The sequence below is a fragment of the Tursiops truncatus genome, chromosome 8 (genome assembly GCF_011762595.2).
Source record: "Tursiops truncatus isolate mTurTru1 chromosome 8, mTurTru1.mat.Y, whole genome shotgun sequence".
Taxonomy (NCBI): Eukaryota; Metazoa; Chordata; class Mammalia; order Artiodactyla; family Delphinidae; genus Tursiops; species Tursiops truncatus.
Window position 1 is genome coordinate 92,135,875 of NC_047041.1, and position 12,671 is coordinate 92,148,545.

The following is a 12,671-nucleotide window of genomic DNA, read 5'->3' on the forward strand; positions in this document are numbered from 1 at the left end:
GCACGAATGACTGTAAGTTTCTGTGAATGAGTGCATTTGTGATGAAGGGCGTCTGGGAGCCTTTGCAAGCTGGGGTAGTGGTTTGCAGGTGCCTGGTTGGCTGGAAGCATCCACATGATCAGTGTCTTTACCAAAGTCTGTAAGTGCTGGGTTGGGGGAGAGAGGAACACTGGGTTTTCTCACAGCATCTCCCTTTTGCTGCTGCTGCTGCTGCTGCTGCTGCTGCTGTGGCAGTACAAACCATTGGCAATTGTCTTGTCCTCCCTGACCCCTCAGAGAGGAAAGAGGGGAAGAGACAAGGAAAATCACATGGTCAGTCTGTCCTCAGTTGAAGTTTCCTCCAAAAACCAGAAACTGTCCTTAGATAAACTTTAGCCCTACTAGCCCTCAATGCTTCTCCTTGGGGCTGACAAAGGGCAGATGGGGTTTGGTTTTTTTCTGCCCTGCACTCCCCTGACCTACTAGCCTGGCATAATAGAATTATGCATTTTCTGTCCTTGTTTGAAAATGTTGAGAATGACAAGATCTTACCCAGTCTCTCTCTCGACTAGATATCAGGGAATGAAAGGAACGGCCTCATTCTTTTAGGACATAGTGATAAGCACAAATGATCGGGTGATGATGAATGGGAAAACTGACCTTGTGGGTGTATCAAAAAAAATTGAGGGCCCTCTTAATTTTGTCACGTTATTTAAGTACATCATGGAAGCTGCTTCTTCTCCACCCAAGGCCCCCCACATCCCTTGTCATCCAGATGCTTCCCAGGAGGGCCCCTGTACACAATGGCCCTAATTAGTCCCCTCATTAACAGTCTCAGCAGAGGCCAAAGACTGAATGGGTCAGAGAAACCGAATTCTTTTTTCACTCAGAGGCACAAGTGCAGCACATTGGAGGAGAGTGGGTCAGGGCGAGAGGGTTGGGAAGCAAGAAATGTGGGCAATGAAGACTCTGAAACTACTGTAAATTGCCTCCTCTGAAAATAGAGAAATCCAATATGCCCCTCCCCAGAGTTTTGAGAGTGGCATCTATCACCCACCTTGCTTCTATGGGGGAGGCCCTCTCTATACTCCTGTATATAATTCACAGGTATGTCGAAAACTGTATAGTTGTAAAATAGACCAATTAGAACTGTATCGTGAGCTATGTGAGGGGGGCGATTGCTCCCCTATAAAAAGCAGATTTTTACTACATGCAGATTTTAATAATATAATCTAATTATCGGATTGAATATTTAAATCCCCCCAATTAAACTTCAACCTGTTTCGGTGGGTGGCTGCTATGCCTTTTCTGCCAAGCAACCCTGAGAGGAGGGAAGATCCCAGAGCCTTTGCTTATGAATGTGCTGTCTCTGCTAAGTGTGAATGCCCTGGTGCTCTGTGTTTGTATGAATGGGGGTTACATGTGCTGGTCAGAGGCCACGTGAGACACGTGGGATGGGAATTATATCTTAAAAAGGTGAACTGGAAAAAAATGAACCGGTACAGTGCGAATGGCATAAATCTCCCCCGGGCACCCCCTCTTCTTTATTACCCACCACCACCGAGGCGCACCTGTTTCATTGAAATTAATTCCTGGCTTTGCAAATATCAATAGATCGATATCTGCACTGTGTTCCACCCTTCACCAGGACCACACTGCTGAAAGCAGAGAGCTGCAACACAAAAGATACCGCAGTCAGCTCAAGCAAGGGGTTATTTTTAGATCAGAAAAAAGAGAGGAAAGAAAAAAAAAGAGAAGCAGTTCTGGGTTTTTGCAATCTAATTTAGTCTCTTTTCTTAAGGAAAAAAAAAATCCCATCAATGGCATTTTCCATACAATCTGATTTCTATTTGGCTCCTAGAAAAAGAAGAGATCTAGGGCTGAAAATTCTGGAGTTTTATGGCTGATTCCAGCTAGTAGCCTTTCTTCACCAGGCTCCAGCTGAATTAATTTGATACTATTTTTGAAAGTCAGTGTTTCTAAGGGAGACCTAATGACGCACTGACGTCAATGCAGGTCAATAGCACACACTGCTGGAACTGGGCGTGCTACACCGAGCCAGAGCTGGAGCCTTTTCAAACAGCCCCAACTCTGCAAATATCCCAGCTTTGCAGGGGGAAAAAAAGCCAGGGTTTGGTAGGCATTGAGACCCCCACCATTTTTACCGAACGCCCTCAAAATTGATGCATGTTTTCCTGATGGAAAAAAAAGAGGAAAAAAAATCCAAACAGATATAATCAGACGCACTGCAGTGTAAAATAAATAAATAAATAAAATTTAAAAAAAATCATACCTGTCAAAGGAACCGTATGTAATACACACACACACACACATTTACGCTCAGAATGCAATGCATATCATTAGGGTCTGTCTATACATAGCCCCCGAGAGTGTGTGCATCGGGACTTGGTCCCCAAACGGGGTTTTCGAACGTGGGTGATGAGTTCTTGCTCTGATCAGTTACTCAGGAGGTGCCTAAATGTATGGGGGTGGGAGCGTGGGAAGGGGGCTGCCTCCTCTCTCTCCTCCTTTCCTCCGGCTCTCCCCCTCCTTTCTTCTCTTTCTCTCTCTCCCCCTCCCTCCCTGCTTACCTCCCCTCTCTTCTCCCTCTATCTCTCCCTCACTTCCTTTCTTTCTCTTCTTCTCCCTCTCTCCTCCAGTCTCCCCCACCCTCTTTCTTACTCTCCCCCTCCCTCTCTCCTCTCCTTCTCTCCCCCTCCCTCTCTCTTCTCCCTCTCCCTCCAAGTCTGGCACTGAACGCGAACTGTTTTGCTTTGCTCCGGGAAGAGTGCAGACACAGAACGTGAAATCCCGAGCTTTTTTGCGTGGTGCATTTAAAACGCTTCCTTATTTATATTACCCTCATTCCCTCACCTCTCCCACCCCCTCACCAGTCCTTCCAAATTTCCCTAGAAATCTCTGTGAAGCGTGCGGAGGGGAAAACATTTGCACAAAAAGTGAAGGAGCTCGCCAAGGTAGGTTATACCGTGCACTGTCTTGTGTTTGGCTTTTGCAAAGTTTATGATGTCAGTTGATGGATGTTTGGAGGACTAGAGCTGTATGACTGGCCATGATTACTGTCTCTTTCATTGAACAATTATATTGTACAAATCGCCTTGACTTCTTGAGCAGGCTTTGCTGGGGTTGGGTGTGTGTGTGGTTTTTGCAGGAGTCATGCCAGCTGGAAGACAATCCTGTGGTGTCTCTCTCCCCCCACCCTGCTGTTTTGTGGTGGAGGGATGGAGGGGGATTCTGTCGTGGGCAATTTGTCCACTTTGTCGTATTTTGGATGGATTCTCATTCACTAAGTGTTTTCATTCTTGTAATTATTTTGCATATGAAATTTTAGTTCCGAAAAGGCTTCGTGAAGTCAGAGCAAAGTGGGGGAGCGAGGGGAGATGGAGAGAGTCAGGGCATGGTGGTGGTGATGCTAGTGGTAACATTTCTTGCATAGAGAATTTAATCTCTCTTCCCATTATTTGGAGAAATGCTAAGTCTTTAGTGGGTGCAAGGAAAATAATTGTTTTAAACCCTTAACAGCGGGTAAAATGAAATTAAAGACAAAAACACACCACGTTTCTACTGCAAGAGCAAAAACTGCTACAGCTCACAACCACCTGTAGAGGGAAATCTCTGTGCATGATTTCTTAGGGCCGGTTGTGTGGAGAAAATCCGCCGGAAAAGGCGCCTGGCAAACTTTGCAGCTTGAAGACAAGAGAGGCTGAACTCCGCAGGGTGGAGGGTTAAATCGTGGTGGCGGCGGAGGGAGAGGCTGGCACGCAGCCAGGGCCTCTCAGAGTCTAGGAAGCCACGGTGCTGGCTTCCTTGCTTTGGGGGGCTGGTGCTGGGATGGGCCCAGCTTGAAGTGGAGAAGGTCAATAAATGGGGGCGCGGGCTTGCAGGGCGTGTGTAGTAGTGCTGGGGGCGGGAGAGGACGTTCTGCGAGGTCAGGGATTGGGTGGTGGCTGGTGCCATGTGGCGATGGCGGGGTCAGAGGCCGGTTTCTCCAGCAGAGCCCTGGCTTCCCTACTGCTGCACAAAGCAGGGTGGTTACCAACAAGTGTTTCTCCTGAGAAGATTAGTTTTGACAGACTTCAAGGGGTTCTCTAATCTGGGTAAATCCACCAGGGCTTTATTGTGTGTAGCAAAGAGAGTCATTCTTTGTTAGGAGGGAGCTTGGGGAAGAGAGGTGGAGGGACAGAGAGAGGGGACTTTAGAACATCAGCCATTTGACTTTGGGGGCCAGAGTTCAAATCCTCCAGAGGGCTGAAAATGCTGAACCGGTACCCCTTCTCCCACCCCCATATCTTTCATCCTGAGCTTTAAGTTTAATGGGAAAAATTCTGCGCCCGGTGTCGGTCAAACGTCCTCGATGGGAATTCCATGTGTCTGAGAGCAGGGCTTTTTTTGGCTTTTTTTTAATCTAGGGAAGCAGGCAGCACTCTCAGCAGTAGTACTGTGTTCTCCCCTGCAAATGACCTTCTAGGAAAGCGGAATCAACTCCACTCCGATGAGCAGCCACTTCTGGGAGGTGGAACACAAGTGTCTTTAGAGGGGAGAATCCACTCCCCCCATGGCCTTTACATATAGACGTTGGGGTGCCATTTGAATGTCTGATTAAAATGCACTTGGAAATATGGGAAAGATAAGAGGCAAAGATACTGTGGTGGGCTGGTGGTGGCGAAGACCACCCAGATGGGGATGTGATTCTGAAGCTGTGAGTTAGTGGCTTTTTCCTCGTGGGGAGCTGGCTGGGTTACCAAATTAACATGAGAAGTGAATCTTGTTCAGCAGAGGTGATGGGAGATCTGGGGAGGGTACTTGGAAGTTAGAATCAGCAATGGCTTTGTCACCGCATGGCTCCAGAGCTAGAATAACCCAAAGGCAAAGAAATGGGGTTGGAGGTGAGATGGGGGCACAGACTGGCACTGAGCCTGCTGTTGGTATGAAGCTAAAGAAAGCAGAGTGGATGGCGACTCCATCCTTATGGACCTGCTGGTATGGAGTAAAAGCAGGCCAGCAGGCCCAACATCCACTGTCCACATCACTTAAGTGCCTCGTTCATGAGACTCTCCCCTCATTTTCTGTCCAGTAGTGGAAGGGAATAGTCTTTCACAGCCTAGGAGGCAGTGGGGTCACTGTGTCACTCCTTTCAGAAGGAAGTCAAAATTGTTTCTGTTCTTTACCTAAGTCAACAAGTGTTTGTCTTCTTCTGATATAAAGGGAGAGGAGAGTGGTTACAAGAAAAACTCGCCCTGGAAATAGAGCCATGTGTCCCCCACAGTCCCCCAAACCCATCAGGATAGCTCTCCACTCTTAGCTGTGGTCTCTTGAGGACCAGGTTCCAGAAAGACACCATCGTCACCCCAGCCTCAAAGGTGTTTCGTGTCGGTCAGCCAACCCTCCTTATCCCCACCCCCGTCCCAGAGATCCGTGTAAAGACTGCCTCTCTCAGGTTCTACCAGGTGCCCAAGCGCACATCACATGCAAACACTTATGTGCATGTACATGTGCATGTGTGTGCCAAGACCACAACAGCACCCACATGTGCATGTGTGTGTGTGTGTGTGTGTGTGTGTGTGTGTGTGTGTGTGCAGAGTTCTCTCCACACATGAGCTCACGAACAGCACACAAAAGACTGGACTCTTCATCTCTGTCAAGTGTGAAGATGCCAACGGAGAAAGGCCACTTCCAGTTTAGGGGTGGATCTGACGTCCCTGAGTGTATGTGGTGAACCTGAATTTGCCTGGGGTTTCCTCATATTCATTCAGGAGTGTCAGTTCCCCCTTCGCTCAACGTTGGAGGCCATTACTGCAAGCAGATGCTCACCCGCTTAGGAGAAGAATCAAGTCCAAGTTTTCCCTTCATTGCCTTGGATGAGCTCTAGTGCTTCGCCTCTGTTTCTCAAAAGAAAAATAAGGGTAGGAGCAGGGCCAGCTACATAATTCATGGGGCCCAGTATAAAATACAAATGTAGGGCCCCTTGTTCAAAACGCAGGAAAAAAGTGATGTTAAAGGTACTAAAATATAAAGCTTTTTTCCTTGAGTCTCTCTCTCTCTCATCTTGTCATGATGTTTTTTATTTGCTGTTTAATGTCATGCTAAATAAAAATAAAAATTTCCAATTATTAGCATGAATTTTACCATCCATTTTTATATTGTGCAACGCTAGTTTTAAATGCAAACGTAAGAGCATTTAATTCATTTGCAGAGTCACCAAAATCACACAATTTGTATTTCATAGGTTATACATGCATACGTATTCAGTCCTTAGCAGAACAATGGACACGTTGAACAAAATGAACTCAACTGCTTTTATCTGACTTCGAATATGTGAACGTTCTACCAGCATCTCTGACTTCACCTTGCTTATGAGTAAGGAAGGACTGAGAAGAAAAGGAACTATGGGCTGCTCTCTCCTGCCCTTTGCTTCCGTGTCATCCTTTTCAGCATAGGTGGTTGGCAAATAGAGGGAAGGAACATGAGTAAGAAATGATAGGGTAGGGTTCCTTGGTCATTAGTGTTTCATAGAACCCCCACTGCCTTCTTTCTACATTTAAGCAAGTTCTGGTTTCAACAGCATGACCTCTTGGTGCTGTCTATGGCCCCACTTTCTCATAGACTCACCTTTGACTTGCTTTGCATCTTACTGGGCTCCCACTGGAATTCTGTGCTCTTGGGGTACTGCCAACCCAACGGGGCAGCAAGAAACGGTAAACACATATATGGCTTGTGTCTTCTCTACTCGTGCATTCTCCATTGTCCCAGAGACTCTACTTATAAAACACAAGTGCAAAGATAAAATTATTAAGAATTTCAAGACAATGACAGCAGAGGATTAAACCAAGCACTCGGCCCTTCTGAGCACAGGGCCCTATGTGAGTACACATGTCGCACACCTGTGAAGCCAGCCTAGGCAGGAAGAGGTGAAAAGTAACCCAGATCCCAGACTGAGAACACTTTTGCTCATTTTCCCTCATCAAGCAAATAACCCATCTGCAGCAAAAACCTTCAGCAGTCTCCATTTTTCATCCATTGGGGTTTTCTTCTCCTCTAACTAAGTCTCACTCGGTGAAAAGTCCACCGTTTGCGGGTGAGGGTGTCACAGCTCTGAAGAGAGAATTCATCTGCAGATCTCTCCCTGGTCTGCTGAAGCCTTGGGTTAGAGTCTGGGCCTTGGAAATGAAGCATCTATCCAATCCCCACCCACCACTTTCGAGCTTGGCTCCATCAAGCAGCTCTTCTGCCTGATAGGTACTTAGGTTTCACCATCTACAAACAAATACAAAAAATACTTAGCTTGCTTTGTGAGTAATTTTGCTAATTACTTAGTACTTATTAATTGTTATTTATCTCACCACTTCTCCAAAGTCTGCCCAGGGATCTCTTGGTCTAGGATGATAGGTTCTCAGCAACGACTTTGGCACTACATTCAATTGATGTCGACATGGAAGAATTAGGGTTTGAGACTGAAAGGGTCAGGAGGAAGACAGTCCTATATTCCTGATGGACCCCAGAAGAAAGGGAATGTTTTCTTCCATCATCAACTGCCTCCCTACTTCTTAACCTCGAAGGAGCAAAGCTAGAGGGCGCCTCAGAATGTGAGGTGGACTAGAATGGAAATAGGATGGCATTAAAAATGCATCCAACATGGAGAACAAAGACACTATGGACCCTCCATCACTGAATCGGGGACTTTAAGACTTGAGTTTTTCAACCTTAATCTAGTTTTTCTTTCTTCCTGGTCCTTCAGGTGACAACAACACCCTTTTGTGAAATATTTATCTTGGACTTAGCTACTGAGAATACCTAGAGAAAAGAGGAAAAGGAGTTACTCTTATTTATTCTTTTATATAACCTTGACTAGACTTCGAGGCTGCTGCAGTGACAGCCCAAGTTAATGGATTGAAAGACCAATCAATCAATGAATGATTACTTACTGTCTATGAATGAGCCTAGCACAGTGCTTAACCCATGCTGGGTGCTTAATAAATGCTAGCTGACTCTGAGTATGTCTCATTATTGTGGCAATATGTTATAGTGAAAGAGCCAGGGATTTGGTATCAAACCACACAGATTCAAGAAACCAAGTGGATGTATGATCTCGGGCAAATTATGTAGCTTCTTTGTGACCTGCTAACCTCACCTAAAAAGTGGGAGTATTCACATTATAATGCCTATTGAGAATGAAATGGGAAATGAGGTGGCTTATCCGAAAGCACTCTTCTACATATGTGATACATGAGTCTGCACATATGTGCGTGCACAGAGGAAGATGTTAAATTTTTTAAAACCCTGCCTTCCTGTCTGTCTCACGTCACTCAGCCGTAGAGGTAGACATAGGTCTCTGATAGGCTAGACTCTCACAGCGTCCTGAGTATGGCGACGAATAGTTCAGGCTTTGCAGCCAAACATAGCTGGGCTCAAATCTTGACTCCTCTATTTGGTTGGTTATGTAACTTTTCACCAGTTATTTAAACTCTCTAAGTCTTGGTTTCTTGACACTCAAAATGAGAGTAATAATAGTACCCACCTCAAAGAGTTCTTATAATGATTTATTGAGTTATTTGCAGAGGGCTTGGCACAGTGCCTGGCATACACCAAGTATCTGATGTATTACTAATATTTGTTATTGTTGTCTTGATGATTATACCTCTGGCCACTGACGGGCCCAAGGAAGCAACAGAAAAGTGACTTGGGAGCATCTTCTCATGGCATGTTGTGGGATGGCATTTCCACCATATGCCTTTCTTTCCTGGGTAGATTCTTCCTTTTCTGAAGCTAGCAGAGTTGTTCTTAGACCTTTTCACATACTCAGGTACTCCTCTTGGGAGTTGCTGGGTAAAATCTACCTCCCCTCTCCTTACCCTACTGAAAGTCAAGGGAACTATTCTCATTGACCCTGCCAAGCAAGGGACAGGCCTGGGAAGCTTTCCCTGGACCTTTCCCTTCAGCTCACAGCCCATAACCCTTTTCTCCCAGAAGCTCGCAGTCCTGAAATTGGAGACACCCAGGTAAGTAGAAAGGGGCCCAGTCAATACTTAGCACAAGTCTGGACCTCAAGAGTATGGGTGTAAGAAGATCATCTGCGTCTGACTCACTGGAGCCGAGGGACAAGACTCAAGTCTCCTCCTTTCCACTGGGGCAGATGTTCCAAGTTCTCCTTAGACATTGTGAGAGTCCCTCAGTGATTCCCTGGGGGCAAGTATGACTATCTACTCCTCATCCAGGTCTTGATTTTCAATGACCTCATTCTCTAATAGAGAACAGAAGAAAGTAGTAACTTACCCAGTCCCCATGGCCTCATCAACATCATGAAGGGTCCACTAGATAGCAGGCCATATACTAGTCTCTGCAGATTCAGAGATGAGACATGGATCCTGCTTGCCACCATGGTACTCATAGTCCAAAAGGTGAAAGAGGCCTTTAGCAGCCCACATTCTTCTTTCAGTAAGCCCTACACCCACCCTGATTTCTTATGAACTTATAAAGCCCTTGCCTGGCCAATAAGCCACCATAGGCTTCCTTTCCCTGTTGCCAACTTGTATGTCCTGTGTCCCACTACATCAGGAATCCTTTCATCCATGAGTTTATATGAGCGTGTTGAGGGGTGTGGATGTACCAGGTGGAAAGAAAAAAGTTCATCCGTTAAGATCCAGGTTCTAGTTCCAGAGACTTGGTAGTATTGGGGGATGATGCCAGGTTTTTATGGCAGTTCATCCTATTGCAAGCCCACAGGCTGATTATGTTAGGGTTCTTGGGTCCCGGAATTATAGGACTTACCCATACCACCATATCTTGGCTATTAAGAATGACTAAGTCTGAGAGGGGAGTGGCTTCACCTACCCTCACTCTAGGGCAGCAGTTAGTATCCCAATTCACTCCGAGGGTGATTTGCTTCTACTTATTTTTCTACATTGAATTCACTTAGATTTGGAAAACAAAATCGTTCAGGGAGGTGATGTAAGAGAAAAGAGCAAAACAGGCACTATCCCTCCCTAAAAACGTTTCTTCAGCCACCTCCTCCAAGACAACAGGATTTCTCCTGCTCTGCATTAACCTACTGATGTATAAGCTCTCAGACTTTTAAAGGCTAACCACCCACCACCTACGTACCTGGTGAGCTGCATATTTGGGAACAGAAATCAATGAGCTCATTCCCTAACTTGCCCTGTGAGCTGGTGCAAGCTGACTCTCCCTCCCGGCTTTAGTTCCCGACACAGATTAGAAAAACACCTCCCTTTCTTTTCTAGAAGGTGGGGTCTTGAGTACCAGTAGCCTCCTGCATCAGCAACCACTGTATTCTCTTATCTGACACGCTGTGATCAGAAAGCCTGACTGAACCAGGATTCAGTTCGGTTCTAGTCCAGGCTCTGCTGCCCTAACCCAGTGGACGTTGGTAATTCACTTGGCCTCTTTTGACCTCATCTCTAAAACAAGGGGTCAGAGTCCACCCGCTCTATAATTTATGCAATCTCATGACTGTCGCTCAGAGCAAGTTGAATAATTCTTTTCCGTAAGGAGCTCCTCGGGTGTTTGGAGGAGTGGGCATGTATGTGTTAAGGGTACTGTTATCACAGTCTTCTTCTATGGCCCTGGAATGGAGGGATCAGGGGTTCCTCAGGCCTCAGGCAACAGGTTTCTCTGGGCCCATTAGTCCCTGTGATGTCTGGCCTTCCGCAGACTATCCACAGCAAATATAACACCAGACTGAATGTGGATCCCTTTTCATTTGGGATCTATACATGCCCAGTCCCCTGCCAGCACCTTGGAGATCCTTCCATGAAGAGGAGAGAATCTAGCACAGGGCTCAGAGCATGAGCCAGATAGCCTGGATGAAAATCCTGCCTATTTAATAGACTCTGAGACCTTGGACAAGTTCGGTCACCTCCCTGTTTCCTCATCTATAAGATGGGAATAATACTAGTACCCCCTCCTAGGGTTACTACAAGAAGTAAACGAAGATGTGTGAAGTGCTTTAGGACACTGCCTGGTGTATAACAAGTGTTCACTGAATGCTTTCTATTATTATTAGTGTTTCCCCCTTTCTTAAGGCATCTCTGTCCCTAATACCCCACCCCTTTGGGTCCCTTGGGAGACTGTCATGCATTTGAAGAGGATTTCAAGGAAAACATAAATACCCTGTAGCCCGTTTGGCGCTGGAGGGCTCTAACCAGGATGCAGAGAAGGCAAGCCGCAGCGCGATGAAAGCTGGTCCCCGCTGAGGGCTGGCGCCTATGTGTTCAAGTGAACTGGGCCACAAGTCCCCAATCAGAATGAACTCTTCATAGGCATGACCTCCAGACATAGTCAAAACATTAGTCATTCTCCTGTTACAACCCAGACCAAAGTTTTGTCTTCATTTGTAACTGAACATTTTTCAAACCCATTGGAACCAATTTGCTAATACTGTTGGCCCAGAGCAGCAAGTTATTCTGTGAGTCAAAACATTTGGTGTCAGCCCTAGAGACGAGGGGATGAGAAGACAGGGTAGGAGGGACCTGGGACAAGCTTGGGCCTTCTTCCTGTAGCCCGTGGTTCTCAGGCTCTTCAAGGCAGTATCGGCTTTTCTCCTTCTGGTCATCAGAAACCTACCTTCTCACTGGACAGCTTCCCTCTGTTGACTTCAGGAGTGGAGGGTAGTAGGAGAGTCAAGCTCATGGAGTGATTGAAGGTAGGGCCTTCATCATCTATGATTAAGGAGAAGTGCCTCCTCTGGTGTTAGCTGTACAGCCTCTGCTTTTCCTACCTGGTCCAAGCCCCTATGTCAAAGGAGCCAACACTGACCCTTAGCCAGAGTTGGGTGAACAGAGCCAAGCAAAGTTACAAATCAGGGTAGATGGAGTCATAGCTTGAGAGCTGCTGCTAACATCCATTACCTACCCCTGGCCCCCAGATTATTCTTAGTGACAGTTCCCAAAGAGTCTTTTCTTTTCTAGCATAGGGCCTAAAGAATTCTACTCTTGAACTAGGTCCCCAGCTATCAGTCTTCCAGCTCATCCCCAAATTCTGAATCCAATGAAATTTCCAAAGATATAATGAGTCCCTTTTGTTCTCCGTGGCTTGGCCAGGTGTTAGAGGGACTATCTTAGAGATAGAAAAGGAGGTAAAGAGCTTCATCATGGTGGTAATTTTTTCCTCCCAAGGCAGGTTGCACTTACCCTATGGAAATGAGACAATGGAATGACAAGGAACATCAGATGTTTCCATTGGGCCTGGGTGGGACTTAACAAGGTGTGGGCCACTGCCCAGGCTCCTCTTACCCTTGGAAACAGCCCCTGAGGCTGAAGGGAACTCCACTATTGTCTGTTCTGGAGAACCTGGCTAGGGCTCAAAGAGGGGCTGCTCTGTATTTCAGAATACAGCTAACACACTGGCTTAGGCCAGGTTATTAGCCTCGCCAAGGCCCAGCTTTTCAACTTGAAAATGGAAATTGTAAAGGAACTATTTCACTGAGTTACTACATGGGATAATGTATACATACCTCTTAGCACAGCACCTGAGGCTTGTCAGTACTCAGTAAATCTCAGCTGTTGTTACTCTTGATACTGTACCAGCAGGGGGAGGGAGAATAGCGCTCATATGTTCTTAAGCTCCCTGAGTGGCAAGTCTTCATCTTATTCTGGGCTCCTCCTGAGCTATGCATCATCCTGGAAGTAGGTGAGGCACAGAGCCCCTTGGGTACCCTAAAA

General features: G+C 46.3%; 1 long non-coding RNA gene across 1 annotated transcript; it reads right to left on the reverse strand.

Moving 5' to 3' along the window:
• Positions 1-1,541: 1,541 nt before the first annotated feature.
• LOC141279384 (uncharacterized) lies at positions 1,542-12,671 on the reverse strand. Its single transcript, XR_012333523.1, has 3 exons — positions 12,464-12,671; positions 6,607-6,752; positions 1,542-1,651 (listed from the first exon to the last, which is right to left on the reverse strand). It is a non-coding gene; the product is annotated as an uncharacterized lncRNA (long non-coding RNA).